Source organism: Triticum aestivum, chromosome 1A, assembly GCF_018294505.1.
Source record: "Triticum aestivum cultivar Chinese Spring chromosome 1A, IWGSC CS RefSeq v2.1, whole genome shotgun sequence".
Classification (NCBI taxonomy): Eukaryota; Viridiplantae; Streptophyta; class Magnoliopsida; order Poales; family Poaceae; genus Triticum; species Triticum aestivum.
The window spans coordinates 485,099,600-485,115,964 of record NC_057794.1 but is presented as its reverse complement, the minus strand read 5'-3'; positions in this window follow the sequence as shown (position 1 = coordinate 485,115,964).

Below are 16,365 nucleotides of genomic sequence, written 5' to 3'. Positions count from 1 at the left end.
GTGTATCTGCTATCGGCGAAGGAGGTACCGGGTATTATGGGAGAGTTGAAGCAATTTATGAACTTCTATTCTATGGTGAAAACCCACCGAATGTCGTAGTTTTCAAATGTTATTGGTTTCAGCCGAAGGAGACTAGAAGGACTCATGAACATATAGGGCTAGTTGAAATCAACCAAAGCACCCATTTAGATGTTCCTGATGTCTATATTACGGCTCAACAGGCGACCTAAGTATTCTCTCTACAGTGGGCCTGCCAAACTAATCCAAATCTGAAAGGTTGGGATGTCGTTTATGAAGTGCCGCCACGTGCTAGACTTTCTCCCCCAAAGGAATAGGATTATGAACCTCACATTAACCTAGACACATATGAAGGAGAATTCTTCCAAGAGACACGTCTTTCCAAAAAGCGTTTCAAGAACCGCTATACTTCACCCCAAAACATTGAAGTAGACAGCGACAGTGAATTCGACATCACCCCAGAGGAGGAACAAGAAGAGCCAGAACAAGAAGAGGTTACTGCTGCGGATGACCTATCAATGTTTGACCGATTACGTCAAGGTGGCCATGCACATGTTGATGCCACTGAACCCTATGAGCCCGTCATTGATTATAGTGATGATGATGATTATGCATTTATTGATGATACTGATCAAGATTATTAGTAGTGTCAGGTATTCAATTTTTTTATGTTGTACTTGATGATGATACACTTAAGTGATATACATATTATTATTCATGTCGGTATTTTTTTTATGTTGTACTAATTTTGTTTACTCTTTGTCATGGCAAGTGTTGAAAGATGGGGGGGCTAGTTGGGAGCACTTCGAGACCCTGGAGGAGCACATGTCTGGATGGGGTACCTGGCCGAATCAGCCTGAGGGGCCGAGTGGCCATGCTAATGATGGCGGGGATCCGACTGAGGCCAAGGACAAACGTGCCCAAATGGAAGGTGTGCCACACCATCAAGGCAGCTCCAGCTTATATCAGTTCGGGCGGAACTGGGTATGTGGTTTGCTTCATGATTCATGCAATTCATTCATCCCGCTAGCTTGAGCCCTTTAATTACTAATTTACTTTGTTTCTCTCTTTCAGGCATGCTACAATAAGACGGATAAGGTGCCAGAGGTGTACGACCTGTATGCCATGGCCCACACTGCCTCTTATAATAAAGTCAAGGGGAAGGCGAGGAAAGAGGAGGACTTTAACCCGAGCCAGGGTCCCATTGATCCAGAGCAGGTGATGATATCTGGTGGCGGGAGGTCCCATGGCTCGATAGCCATTGGATATGTGCAGTTTGTGTGCGAGAAGTCCGGCCAGATTGCTCCACCGATGCCAGAGATTGCTCCTGGGACTGCTCCGCCTACACCTCCATGATCACGGTAAGTTTCTCTAGTGTTTTGCTTAACAAATGCATAAAGACCTACACTTAGCTTTATTTCCTCCAATATGCTTACCATAATGACCTAGAGTTAGCTTATTTTCCTCCAAAATGACCTAATAAGCTTACTGACCTCCAAAACCACCATTTTACCTAAGTTAGCTTTAAAACGATATGTACTTAGCTTACTTATGTCAAAAATTGCATAATCAGCTTAGTTAGCTCATAAACGATCCATTTTACCTAAGTTAGCTCTAAAATGGCCCATTTTACCTTAGTTAGCTTATAAATGATCCAGTTTATCCAAGTTAGATCTAAAATGACCCAATTTACCTAGAGTAGCTCCTAAACGATCCATTTCACCTAAGTTAGCTAAAAACGATCCATTTCACCTAAATTATCTCTTAAATGATCCATTTCACCTAAGTTAGCTAAAAACGATCCATTTCACCTTAGTTAGCTCATAAACGACCCATTTCAACTAAGTTAGCTCATAAATGATCCATTTCACCCAAGTTAGTCATAAATGATCCATTTCACCTAGGTTAGCTAAAAACGATCCATTTCACCTTAGTTAGCTCAAAAATGATGCCCTTCACCTTTTAGTTAGCTCATAAACGACCCATTTCAACTAAGTTAGCTCATAAATGATCCATTTCAACTAAGTTAGCTCATAAACGACCCATTTCAACTTAGTTAGCTCATATATGATCCATTTCACCTAAGTTAGCTCATAAATGACATATACTTCTTGTTCTAGTCTTCTTCTTGTTCTAGTCTTCTTCTTCTAGTCACCTATTTCTAACTTTCTTATTTGCCATTTTGCAGATTTCATTCACTTCATGGAAGCTAGCTTGCTATGATGGAGTCCTTGTTTTTTCTTTGATGAAACTTTCCATTGTATCTAGCTTGCTATGATGGAACTTGCTATCTTGATGAAACTTTGCATTGTAATATCTATATGGATGGAACAATGTGTATGAATGGAACTTGCTTATGTATGAATGGATGAAACTTATGTGCTGGATATGTGATATGATTGCTGTTAAATAGCCCTGTGAAATATATCTATACATGTCATATATATTTGCTGTGAAAATTGTTGGATTAAAAAAATAGAAAAAAGAGCCAATATGCAGGCTCTTTGCCGTCTGCCACCGACGACAAAGGGCTCTTTGCCATCAGCAGTGGACGGCAAAGAGGCCACATGGTAGGCAACTGTGCTTCCTGGGAGGCTGACCAATTTGGTCAGTTTGCCTACAGCGGCGGACGACAAAGGCCTGCCGTGTAGTGACGTCCAGCTGACATCATTCGGTGGACGGCAAAGGCAGGTCAAATTTGCCGTCAGCGGCGGACGGCAAAGGCCTGCCGTTAACCACCTAACGGAGTAACAACACATTTATTGCCGTCTACTTTCTTTGTCGTCCCCTGCTGATGGCAAAGGACCCTTTGCCGTCAGCCGCCTGAAGCAGACAGCAAAGTACCTCTTTGCCGGACCTTACTTTGTCGTGGCCTTTTGCCGTCCGCGGCAGACGACAAAGACCTTTGCCGTCCGCCACTCATGCCTTTGCCGTCTGCCGTGGAAGATGGCAAAGTAGCTGATTCCTATAGTGTTACCATTAACATGAAAAGTGAGATTGCCTTTGTTGCAATCAATAACAGCCCCTGCAGTATTAAGAAAAGGTCTTCCAAGAATAATAGACATACTATCATCCTCGGGAATATCAAGAATAACAAAGTCCGTTAAAATAGTAACGTTTGCAACCACAACAGGCACATCCTCACAAATACCGACAGGTATAGCAGTTGATTTATCAGCCATTTGCAAAGATATTTTAGTAGGTGTCCACTTATTAAAGTCAAGTCTACGATATAAAGAGAGAGGCATAACACTAACACCGGCTCCAAGATCACATAAAGCAGTTTTAACATAATTCCTTTTAATGGAGCATGGTATAGTAGGTACTCCTGGATCACCAAGTTTCTTTGGTATTCCACCCTTAAAAGTATAATTAGCAAGCATGGTGGAAATTTCAGCTTCTGGTATCTTTCTTTTATTTGTAACAATATCTTTCATGTACTTAGCATAAGGATTCATCTTGAGCATATCAGTCAATCGCATACGCAAAAAGATAGGTCTAATTATTTCAGCAAAGCGCTCAAAATCCTCATCATCCCTTTTCTTGGATGGTTTGGGAGGAAAAGGCATGGGTTTCTGAACCCAAGGTTCTCTTTCTTTACCATGTTTCCTAGCAACAAAGTTTGTCTTATCATAACGTTGATTCTTTGATTGTGGGTTATCAAGATCAACAGCCGGTTCAATTTCTACATCATTATCATTACTAGGTTGAGCATCATCATTAACATTTTCACTAGGTTCATGTTCATTACTAGATTGTGTTTCATCATCAGACATAAAGATATCATTTGGATTATCAGGCGGTTCAACAATAGGTTCACTAGAAGTTTGCACAGTTCTATCATTTTTCTTTTTCTTCTTTTTAGAAGAACTAGGTGCATCAATATTATTTCTCTGAGAATCCTGCTCAATTCTCTTAGGGTGGCCTTTAGGACAAAGGTTCCTGAGTCATTCTACCAGTTCTAGTAGCCACTCTAACAGCATAATCATTTTTCTTACTATTCATTTCATGGAGCAATTCTTTTTGGGCTTTAAGTACTTGTTCCATTTGAGTCGTAACCATAGAAGCATGTTTGCTAACAAGTTTAAGTTCACCTCTAATATTGGCCATATAATCACACAAGTGTTTAATCATATAAGCATCTTGTTTTAATTGTCTACCAAAATAAGCATTGAAGTCTTCTTGCTTAAACATAAAATTATCAAACTCATCCAAGCACTGACTAGCAATTTTAGTAGGAGGGATTTCAGCTTTATCATATCTATAGAGAGGATTTACCTTTACTACCTGTGTCGGGTTGTCGGGAACAGGAGGTTCTTCAATAAATAAAGGATTAAGATCATATGTTTCTTCAACAGGCGGTAAATTAAGACCATGTATTTCTTCAATAGGAGGTAAATTCTTAACATCTTCAGCTTTAATACCTTTTTCTTTCATAGATTTCTTTGCCTCTTGCATATCTTCGGGACTGAGAAATAGAACACCTCTCTTCTTCGGAGTTGGTTTAGGAATAGGCTCATTAATTGGAGCAGGAGCTGGCTCAGGAGGTGCCCAATTATTTTCATTTGTCAACATATTATTCAATAAAATTTCAGCTTCATACGGTGTTCTTTCCCTGAAAAGAGAACCAGCACAACTATCCAGGTAACCTCTAGAAGCATCGGTTAGTCCATTATAAAAGATATCAAGTATTTCATTTTTCTTAAGAGGATGATCAGGCAAAGCATTAAGTAACTTGAGAAGCCTCCCCCAAGCTTGTGGGAGACTCTCTTCTTTAATTTGCACAAAGTTGTATATTTCCTTTAAAGCAGCTTGTTTCTTATGAGCAGGGAAATATTTAGCAGAGAAGTAATAAATCATATCCTGGGGACTATGCACAAAACCAGGATCAACAGAATTAAACCATATCTTAGCATCACCCTTTAATGAGAACGGAAATATTTTAAGGATATAAAAGTAACGAGATCTCACATCATTAGTGAACAGGGTGGCTATATCATTCAATTTAGTAAGATGTGCCACAACAGTTTCAGATTCATAACCATGGAAAGGATCAGATTCAACCAAAGTAATTATATCAAGATCAACAGAGAATTCATAATCCTTGTCGAGAACACAAATAGGTGAAGTAGCAAAAGCAGTATCAGGCCTCATTTTATCTCTAAGTGATTCTTTGTTCCATTTAATTAATAACCTTTTAATTTCATGACAATCTCTGCAAGCTAAAATAGCGGCAGAAGATTCCATATCAAAAACATAACCCTCAGGAATAAGAGGCCTATCTCCATCATCACTTTCATCATTATAATCAGATTCAATAATTTCTTTCTCTCTAGCCCTAGCAATTTGTTCATCAAGAAATTCACTAAGGGGCACAATAGTATCAGGCATAGAAGTAGTTTCATCATAAGTATCGTGCATAGCAGAAGTGGCATCATCAATAACATGAGACATATCAGAACGAATAGCAGAAGCAGGTTTAGGTGTCGCAAGCTTACTCATAACAGAAGGTGAATCAAGTGCAGAGCTAGATGGCAGTTCCTTACCTCCCCTCGTAGTTGAGGGATAAATTTTTGTTTTCTCGTCTTTCAAGTTCTTCATAGTGTCCAGCAGATATAAATCCCAAGTGACTCAAAGAATAGATCTATGCTCCCCGGCAACGATGCCAGAAAAAGGTCTTGATAACCCACAAGTATAGGGGATCGCAACAGTTCTCGAGGGTAGAGTATTCAACCCAAATTTATTGATTCGACACAAGGGGAGCCAAAGAATATTCTCAAGTATTAGAAGCTGAGTTGTCAATTCAACCACACCTGGAAATTTAGTATCTACAGCAAAGCATTTAGTAGCAAAGTAATATGATAGTGGTGGTAACGGTAGCAAAAGAGAATGAAAGTAAAAGCAATGTTTTTGGTATTTTGTAGTGATTGTAACAGTAGCAATGGGAAAGTAAATAAACGTAAACCAGTATATGGAAAGCTCGTAGGCATCGGATCAGTGATGGATAATTATGCCGGATGTGGTTCATCATGTAAAAGTCATAACATAGGGTGACACAGAACTAGCTCCAATTCATCAGTGTAATGTAGGCATGTATTCCGAATATAGTCATACGTGCTTATGGAAAAGAACTTGCATGACATCTTTTGTCCTACCCTCCCGTGGCAGCGGGGTCCTAATGTAAACTAAGGGATATTACGGCATCCTTTTAATAGAGAACCGGAACAAAGCATTAGCACTGAATACATGAACTCCTCAAACTATGGTCATCACCGGGAGTGGTCCTGATTATTGTCACTTCGGGGTTGCCGGATCATAACACATAGTAGGTGACTATAGACTTGCAAGATAGGATCAAGAACTCACATATATTCATGAAAACATAATAGGTTCAGATCTGAAATCATGGCACTCGGGCCCTAATGACAAGCATTAAGCATAGCAAAGTCATAGCAACATCAATCTCAGAACATAGTGGATACTAGGGATCACACCCTAACAAAACTAACTCGATTACATGATAAATCTCATCCAACCCATCACCGTCCAGCAAGCCTACGATGGAATTACTCACACACGGCGATGAGCATCATGAAATTGGTGATGGAGGATGGTTGATGATGACGACAGCGACGAATCCCCCTCTCCAGAGCCCCGAACGGACTCTAGATCAGCCCTCCTGAGAGGTTTTAGGGCTTGGTGGCGGCTCCGTATCGTAAAACGCGATGATTTCTTCTCCTCTATTTTTTTCTCGCCGAAAGCAAATATATAGAGTTGGAGTTGGCGTCGGAAGGTCTCCAGGGGGCCCACGAGGTAGGGGGGCGCGCCCTAGGGGGGTGCCCCCCACCCTCATGGACAGGGTGTGGGCCCCCTGGTCTTCATCTTTGGCGAGGATTTTTTATTATTTATTGTAAGATATTCTATGGAGTTTTAGGTCATTCCGAGAACTTTTGTTTTCTGCACATAAAACAACATCATGACAATTCTGCTGAAAACAGCGTCAGTCCGGGTTAGTTCCATTCAAATCATACAAGTTAGAGTCCAAAACAAGGGCAAAAGTGTTTGGAAAAGTAGATACGATGGAGACATATCATAGGTTGCTAGTAGTGTTGATTATTCCTTGTAGTTGATGCTAGTTGGTTTATTTGGTGGAAGATCATATGTTCAGATCCTTTATGCATATTAATACCCCTCTGATCATGAACATGAATATGCTTTTTGAGTAGTTACGTTTGTTCCCGAGGACATGGGAGAAGTGTTGCTATTAGTAGTCATGTGAATTTGGTATTCGTTCGATATTTTGATGAGATGTATGTTGTCTAGCCTCTAGTGGTGTTATGTGAACATCGACTACATAACACTTCACCATTATTTGGTCCTAGAGGAAGGCATTGGGAAGTAATAAGTAGATGATGGGTTGCTAGAGTGACAGAAGCTTAAACCCTAGTTTATGTGTTGCTTCGTATGGGGTTGATTTGGATCCATATGTTTCATGCTATGGTTAGGTTTACCTTAATACTTTTATTGTAGTTGCGGATGCTTGCAATAGAGGTTAATCATAAGTGGGATGCTTGTTCAAGTAAGAAAAGCACCCAAGCACCGGTCCACCCACATATCAAATTATCAAAGTACCGAACGTGAATCATATGAACGTGATGAAAACTAGCTTGATCATAATTCCCATGTGTCCTCGGGAGCGCTTTTCTCCATATAAGAGTTTGTCCAGGCTTGTCCTTTGCTACAAAAAGGATTGGGCCACCTTGCTGCACTTTATTTACTTTTGTTACTTGTTGCTCGTTACAAATTATCCTATCACAAAACTATCTGTTACCACTTATTTTAGTACTTGCAGAGAATACCTTGCTGAAAACCGCTTATCATTTCCTTGTGCTCCTCGTTGGGTTCGACACTCTTACTTATCGAAAGGACTACGACAGATCCCCTATACTTGTGGGTCATCAATGCGTTGGCGCGTTATTTTTAAATAAAGTTATATCGCTCAATGGCACGTACACAGAATATAAAACCATTTTTATGGAGAAAAAGGTAGTCCGCTCCACTACATACAATCGAGCCTGCCTGCCTGGTTTGTCTCTCTTCAGAGTGTCTCACACAAGGCCATGGTGGCCTCTCTCTCTCTCTCTCTCTCTCTCTCTCTCTCTCTCTCTCTCTCTCTCTCTCGCCGTTGGTCACTGATCCGGCTACATCCTGTCCGCCAGCGGAAAGGGAGGACATGCATTGTTTCTCCGTTCGACGGCGCCGAGGCAGCACGTCCCGATCTGCCGCAGTATGGGCAGATTCCGCCCGCCGCCGCTCACCTAGTTACATCCCGATGACCTCCAGGTATCCCCTCCGGCCTTGCTCCACTGCCCGTCTTCCCACGTCGCTGCATGTGGATCTTCCATAGTTCTTTGCCCAAAACGTAGCTCGTCCAGCGTATTTTCCATATTGCAATCTCGTCCTCACATTGTTTTAGATAAACACAACCGTGTTGTTATCTTCCCTTAGGACAAGGAATATGCTTGTTTTTATCGTTGCAATTGTCATCAACTGTTATTGGCCTGTAATTGTTTCCTTTCTACCTCTTATTTGCAAATAGGGCTATCCATTTCACCTCATTGCTATTTCGACCTTTTGGTGAACTGCACAAATCACTTTTTTCTTAAGAGTGTTTTGTGCAGTTCTGCCAAAATGTCACAACGGCAACGTCTCTACATTTCATTGCGACTGCACAAAGGGAGATTGGTTTTGCTCTATCCTCCTCATCCAACTCCGAGCCTAATCTTCTCCAACTAGTTAGTCTTAAGAGAGACTGCAAAGGTGACTGGCTTCTATTTGTGTGTTTATTGTTTCATCAGCAGTCCTCTATTATCATAATCACACTTAATATCTTTGGAACAGGGATGCTCAGCTCTATTTTAGTGTAACTGCACGAAATGATCGGAATGTTTCATGCTCCAGACAACTACTTTTTTTTCCAACATGCCTTGTTGATTTAGACAAAGCTGGGGGGATGTTGGTGCCAATGAAAGCATGGATCAATTTTAATTTAACACCTTCTCACAACTTTCTCTTCAGTTGTGATGTAAATATTAGCTCTGATTAGCAAGGAAGTTAGTTTTTTATTGTTTCCGAAAGAGCATCGATGGCAAGACACATGAAACAAAAGCTGAAAGCTCACACCATTGTACAATTTCATGTCACTGGAAAAATATTTGCATAGTACGTCAATTATGTAAACAAATGCTGGAAGCTTGATAGCATTGCCAGAAGCCTCTTTGGCATCCGGGTCCATGTGCCGTGTACAAAATTATACTCCTTCGTTCCTAAATATTTGTCTTTTTACAAATTTCAAATGGGCATATTTTAGAGTGTAGATTCACTCATTTTGCTTCGTATGTGTACTCCCTCTGTTCCTAAATATTTGTCTTTCTAGAGATTTCAACAAATGACTACATACGGAGCAAAATGAGTGAATCTACACTCTAAAATATGTCTATATACATCCGCATGTAGTAGTCCATTTGAATCTCTAAAAAGACAAATATTTGAGTAGTCACTCGTTGAAATCTCTAGAAAGACAAATACTCCGGAGTATATTTAAGAACCGAGGGGGTAGTGCATAGCCACATGGGAGACTCAGACCGGTGGTTGTGCCACATTAATAGTGAGTAATGAGCAGTCAAATCATAAGCCCCACCTTTCCCACTGTAAGTTGCTCGGAAGAAGCAACCATCAATACGATCTTCTTTGAATCCGCTCATACTACTCCATCTGTCACTGTTTATAGAGAGCACTTCAGAAAAAGAGAAAATCTCTGGGACCATGGCGACTAGCGGTCAGCCTGAAAAATAGCATTGGTAGTTATAGCACGGCGTCTATTACTAGAAGAAATAATGCATACACAGATGCATGCAGTGCTTCCACCCCGGGTAGACACATGCATGCACTTACTCCACTCCGTAGTACTACATTGAGAGAAAATTGCGGTTACCACGCCCTAATTAATTGAGCATTAAACCAAACGCGTCTAAAGTCTCTCTGGTGGTGGAAATGCATTGAGAGAAATGCATCATAATGAAGTGCGCCCTGTACTACTAAACCTTGCACTTGACTCTTCGCCTCTTCGTGAAGTCGAACAAAGATGGTACTCCACATGTTCGGTACTACAGTGTATGCCTCTGGCAGTCTGACACCGAATGAACTGATGCATATCCACCGCCTGGGCAAGGGTACATTGCATTAGTCAAAAGGCGTAACCGAGCTTCACCTTGTCCTGCAAGCTTCTCCTCGTTCTGCAAGTAGTGCTAGTCCATACTCCCTCCTTTTCGGTTAATATGGCTTAATCTTTTTTGCGGGTAAATGAGAGAGCTTTATTCATATATAAGCATTCCTAGGACGATCATCCAAAACACTGGTCACTAGGAAGCGAGGTACCCCGCAAAAAAGGAAATAGGAAGCGAGGTGATTCATCAAGCCAGCTCTCGGCCACATTCAAGGTGCAGCAAGAACGGTTCGCACAAAGTTGTGCAGCATGGTTTGCTGACCTGTTTACATGCTGAATAACAAAAAAAGCGGAAATATTACCGAGTGCTCCTATTTGTAACAGGATATGAGCCAGAATTAAAGCGAAAATTGTGGCGAGTGTTCCATGCAATCAACTTCCATTATCACATGCGAGAACCCTTGAAGAGAACCAAATGTGTTGAAGATTGCTTTATCACATTTTAAAAATATAATAAGAGTGCAGACGCTCCTCCATCCGGTTCCTAGTACTAGTATAGTATACCTCTATAGACTATAGTAGTAGTACTAGTAAACTTTGCGCTTGGTTGTTCGCCTCTTCGGGAAGTGCAACAATAATAGTACTAGTATAGTGTATGCTTCTGGCAATCTGACACTGAATTAACTGTTGCACGTGCACCGCCTGAGCGAAGGATAGCTTGCATTAGTCAAAAGTTTCTCCTTGTCCTGTGAGCCACCGCGCGCAAGCTTCCCCCATCCTGCAAGCTTCTCGTTCGGCAAGTTGACGGGACACAACAAAGTAATGCTAGTCCATACTGCCTCCTCTCTGGTTAAAATGGCTTAATTTCAAACGAGATAAATACACTGTCTGTCACTGTATATTTGTAAAAATACGGTCAGTGGACTTCATAATACGTTCATTGCGCTCAATATATACATTTTCCGGTGTTTATACGGTCACTAGCTCACCCTGGCTGAGTATGTGTGTGCATGCATTAGGGCGTCGCGCGCGTTTTTGCGTCCATGTGTACGTGTGACTGTTGCATACACGTAGGGGGAGTACATGTAGGGGCCACTAAAGGAGCAGTCAAATCACACAGTAAGTTAGTCGGAAGAAGCAACCATCATTTCACTCTTCAATGACTTGTACGCAATATAAAATGGTTGATATGGAGAGAAAAAGAAAACCACTATATATACACTAGCAAGAGCCTAAGCTACAAGCCTGCTTGCTTGGGTTGCTCTCTTCACAAGCATAGAACGACGGTGGCCACACCGCTGGTCACATATCCAGCCTGATCCCACAGTTGGGGGAAGGGAACAATGTTCTGTGTAGACGCGGTCAACATCGGCGAGGGAGAAAATCCACAGTCAGTACGTCCCATTCGGGGGTCACCGTGGTATGGGCCCGATGCCGCGTACCAACCGCCCTTCTAGCTATAGCCCGACGTCCCAGGTAGTCCATCTTCCTTTTGGAGCCGGCTTGCTCCACTGCCGCAGCTCCCCACGTAGCTCCATCTCCATGTCGATCTTTCTTTAATTCTACCGGCTTCTACTTGTGATGAGTTTATGTCTCATGAACTAGTGCCAGTACTATTATTCTAATCACACTTCTTCAATATCTTTTCCATCAGGGATGCTCAGCTCGATTTTAGTGGAACTGCACAAAAGCATCGTATGATCCGAGGGTGCCAGCCGTCTTTCCTTTGACAGGTTCTACCTGGCCAGGAAATTAAATCATGTTTAGGGTTTAGGGTTTAAGTCGTAGTGACCCCATCAGTAGTTTTTCTTTCGTACACGCTCTCACAACTTTTGTCTTTAGTTGTGAAGTAAATATTGGCTATGATCTGTGAATCATTGAGATGCATTAGCATGCGTGTTAGTTTTCCTTTGTATTTGATGGAATGTTGTAACGGGGCAACCTTGGAGTAGGAATGAAAATGGAGTCGAAGTTTCCGTTTTTCCAGGAAAAAATGGAAACGAAGAGAAACCAACGTTTCGTTTCGTTGGATCGCACCATCGAGAAAAACGAATGTTTAAATCACGTCTGTCGCATTCGTGTCTCACCCTCCTCCATGGTTCGACCCCACACGGTCACTCGACTTGCCACTCACCGCAAACTGAGTATACGATAACTTTCCCGTCTTCTTGTCGATGGATCGCGCCATGGAGTACTAGTACTACTGGAAGAGATTGACGAGTTGGGGAGGACAGCTAGCTGTAGCACGGACTCCCAAGAACTTTTTACATGCATGTTGTGGCCGGCTATTGCAACCTTTGAACGCGGAGTAGTCGCGTGCACCAGGAAGCGGCGCAGGCGACGCTCTCTCAACCGGCGCGCCGCTTCAATGCCGGTGCCAGTGAGAGGTCGCGTCCGCTCTGGTCGGGCATGAATGCAGCGCTAACTGTTTCGGGCGGGAAGCACGCGCGGGTGATGAAGAGGGTTCGGGTTGGTCAGGGGCGGCCGTAGCAGCGGTCCGGACGCTCGCAAACAAGAGATGTTGTACATTAATATTGCCGCGTATATAATTAACAACGTAAATAATGTGCCAGCTAGACAAATATGATTGGAGATGGAGATGGAAATGGAATTTTATGTAAACACGGATATGCATGTCTATGTCTACGTGTGTGTGCGCGACGACTCTCACGACCTTGAAGCGTGGGCGTGTTTTTGATCGAGTTTTCTTTCTTGGTACATTAAAAAATTGTCCGCCAATTTTCGTTTCATTTTCCGGGAACACGCGTATTATATTTAAAACCACTGCTATGGAGAGATTGTTTTACTCCATTATAGCCTCTTGTTTGATAGAGTTTCTCGCATCTCGCTCTCTCACCCTCTCCATATCAAAACAAGATGACAGTGTCGACACTATATCTCTCCTCACCGGTGGTCACAGATCCGGCTGAATCCCATCCGCTGCGGGAGGTGAGGAGGTGCAGCGTTGACGTTGTTTCCGTCGACGATGGAGGAAGCCGATGCGCACCATCCTCTCGGAGCCGACGTTGGCGCGGACGAAGGTCCTCCGCGCCCTTGTTCGCTGCCGTCGTGTGGGCAGATCCCGCCCGCCCGCCTAAGCGACATCTCGCCCACCTGAGGTATAAGTTCTTTGTACTGGTCCAGCTCCCCAGGTCGCTGCATGCGGGTTTTCTTCTATGCGACTACTCCCTAGCTCCCCATGTATAGTAGCTATGGTTCGTCGGGTGGTCCAACATCACCTACTATTATAGAGAAAATGCCACTCGAAAAGTTGTCCAGATTTATGTCTCGGTGGAGGTATACATTTTGTTTCGACAAAAAGTACATGGTGGTTGTGCGGTCATTGTCCATATGCTCCTATTGCGACTGCTAATCTAATACTATCACTGGTTAAATGAAGAAATGCTTTTTTTCTCGGGTATCCTGGTTTAGTTCCCATCAAGAAAATCATGATGCTTCTGTTTGTTGGTGTACTTTTCATAGTTCTTATTGACAATTGAGATGTCATTGTTAATCTTGCAAAACAAAGTAACAACACTATATCCCTTTTTTATATTTTTGGAAACAGCGATGCGTATCTCCATACCTGGGCATGTCTTCCTCAATTTTAGTGTAACTGCACAAAATTGGATGGCCGTTGTTGTTCCGCCTCACTGTCCTCTGCCACGTGGTTCTTCCTTCCTCGAGCTTGACTACTGAGAAGAAATAGACCACGGTGAGGATTTGTCGAACTTCATAGGTGCCTCACCCAAACTTGATGCCAAATGGATGATGCATCACCATGATGACCTATCGATGCTCATGGTTGCGCCTCATGGTTGCGTCGGCTGGTGAAGCTGATCGATTTTCAATGAAAAACAAGTTGTCTTCCATCAGTGCTCTTTGCTTATTACCCACAAAGATGATATTCTTCATCAGTTCACCTTCGTTGCGTTGGAGACGCAGTCGTCTTTCACGTTGGTGCAATTTTATCACACAGTTGGCTATGAACCAAATTTTTCCTCAAACAAGGATCGACGTTGGTACTAAGAGCATAAGTTTTGTATTGATTTCTAAGCCTTCTCACAACTTTGTCTCTAGCTCCCCTGTAATTTTATTTGTCCAGCTATTAACTTTGATTAAAAAAATGGTGTGGACTAGAAACCCGGATGGACGTAGTAGCCCTCCATTTTTATTTACTCTGCATATTAGATTTGACTGAAGTCAAACTTTGTAAAGTTTGACCAAGTTTAGGCCAAACAAACAAACCATAATTATTAGAGAGGGCAAACTGTACATACTCTCAAACCTTTCCGATAATTGAAATTAAAATTCTTTATTTGTACACACTCTCACACGTTTCCGATTATTAGGGAGGGTAGTGTACCGCACATGAAGGACAGGAAGTGTGACCAGGACGCGTGGAAGTACTCCCTCAGTTCCTAAACATTTGTCTTTCAAGTGGTTTGCAATGGACTACCACATACGGATGTATATAGACATTTTTTACAGTGTAGATTCACTCATTTTGCTCCGTATGTAGTCATTTGTTGAAATCTCTAGAAAGACAAATATTTAGGAACAGAGGGAGTAGTAGTTTTCTTCACTGGTACATTAAATAAAGAGTTTCGTTTCGTACTTGCACAATTTAAAACGATTGTTATGAAGAGAATAAGAAAACCACTCCACTATATATTAGTCGTATACACGAGTACTATATGGACGCATTTTCATTGACTTTAGTGCACCTGCCTTTGGGTTTATGACAGGTGGGCCCAAAATGTGGCTGGCCCACATGTCATACAGCCAAAAGCAGGTGCAGTTAAGGCACTGGAGCTCAGTCCGTACTACAGTATATATATAAGCTGGAGCCTCAGCGCTTGTTCGCTAGGGTTTGCGCTCTCCACACTCTTGCCACACTACATATATATATATATATATACACACACTGGAGGCTCAGCGTTCCTTTGCTAGGGTTTGCTATATTCACTATCTCTCACCCTCCTCACCAGACCTCCCCACAGACAGCTGGCGAAGGAGGCGGCCGGATCCTGTCACACCGGGAAGGGGACGAGGTGCAGCGTTCACTCTATTGCCTTCGGAGAGGGAGGCAATCCACTGCCGGCTGCGCTTTTCTCTTTCACCGAGCGCCTGTGCGGGAGGGCCACCGACCCCTTCTTCCTTGTTGCCATACGTAGTGTGGGCAGATCCGACCTCCTGCCGCACGCCTTGCCACGTCCCGACGACCCTAAGGTATAAGTTTCTTTGAAACCGTCATTGGTCTAGTTGCATGCTAATCTTTTTCGATTTTGTAGTCAAATCTAGGTCTTGGTTCAAAGAGGAAAGAAGGATGCGGTGGGGTGGAGCATGAATCTAGCACGTGGTTCAATGAGGAAATGAGGGAGGGAAAGTAGTATAGACTAGCTATCCAGCCGCTTTGTTGGTCGAAAAGGGAAAAAGGGGGTAACCCGGTACACACATCTGTAAGGAACCCAACTCTTTGTTGAAAAAGGAAAGAAACTGGGGGGTCGGGTAGTTTGTGCAGGACTAGATTTGCTGCCCCCACATCGGAAAAAGTTTCAAAGAGAACAAATATGGGACCAACGCAAATATGCTGCTTGGCTACATACTCTGCATCACCCACTTATACGTGTTGACGCACATGGTGCTGGCATGTCCCATGTCCCATCCACATGATCATGCCGTGTGTTTTAAGATGTTGTGCTACTTGTATTGGTACTGTTTTAAATAAATGTTGAATTGAAGCTATTGTATTTTAAGCAATGCCACTCTCAGAATTAACTACTGAACTATTTTAAGTGAATTTCTCTGTTAATATGAATCAATGCAACCGTTTTAGAAATGCTACTGTCCTATACTTTGTTTTCCATCAAGATAAGGTAGATGCTTCTTTTTGTGGCCGCGTGTTTCATCCTCCTTTATTGGCAGTAATTGTTTCCTTTTTTGCCTCTGTTAAATCAGGGATATCTATTCAACTTGTTGCTATAGCAAACTTAAATGTCTCACCGGCGACTTTACTTGATTTCAGAGTAACTGCACAAAACGAGATTGGATTTCCTATTCGTGTTGGTAGATTCGTACGTGATCTTGTGTGCGTCATGATAGGTTGGTACTTGCCTTCA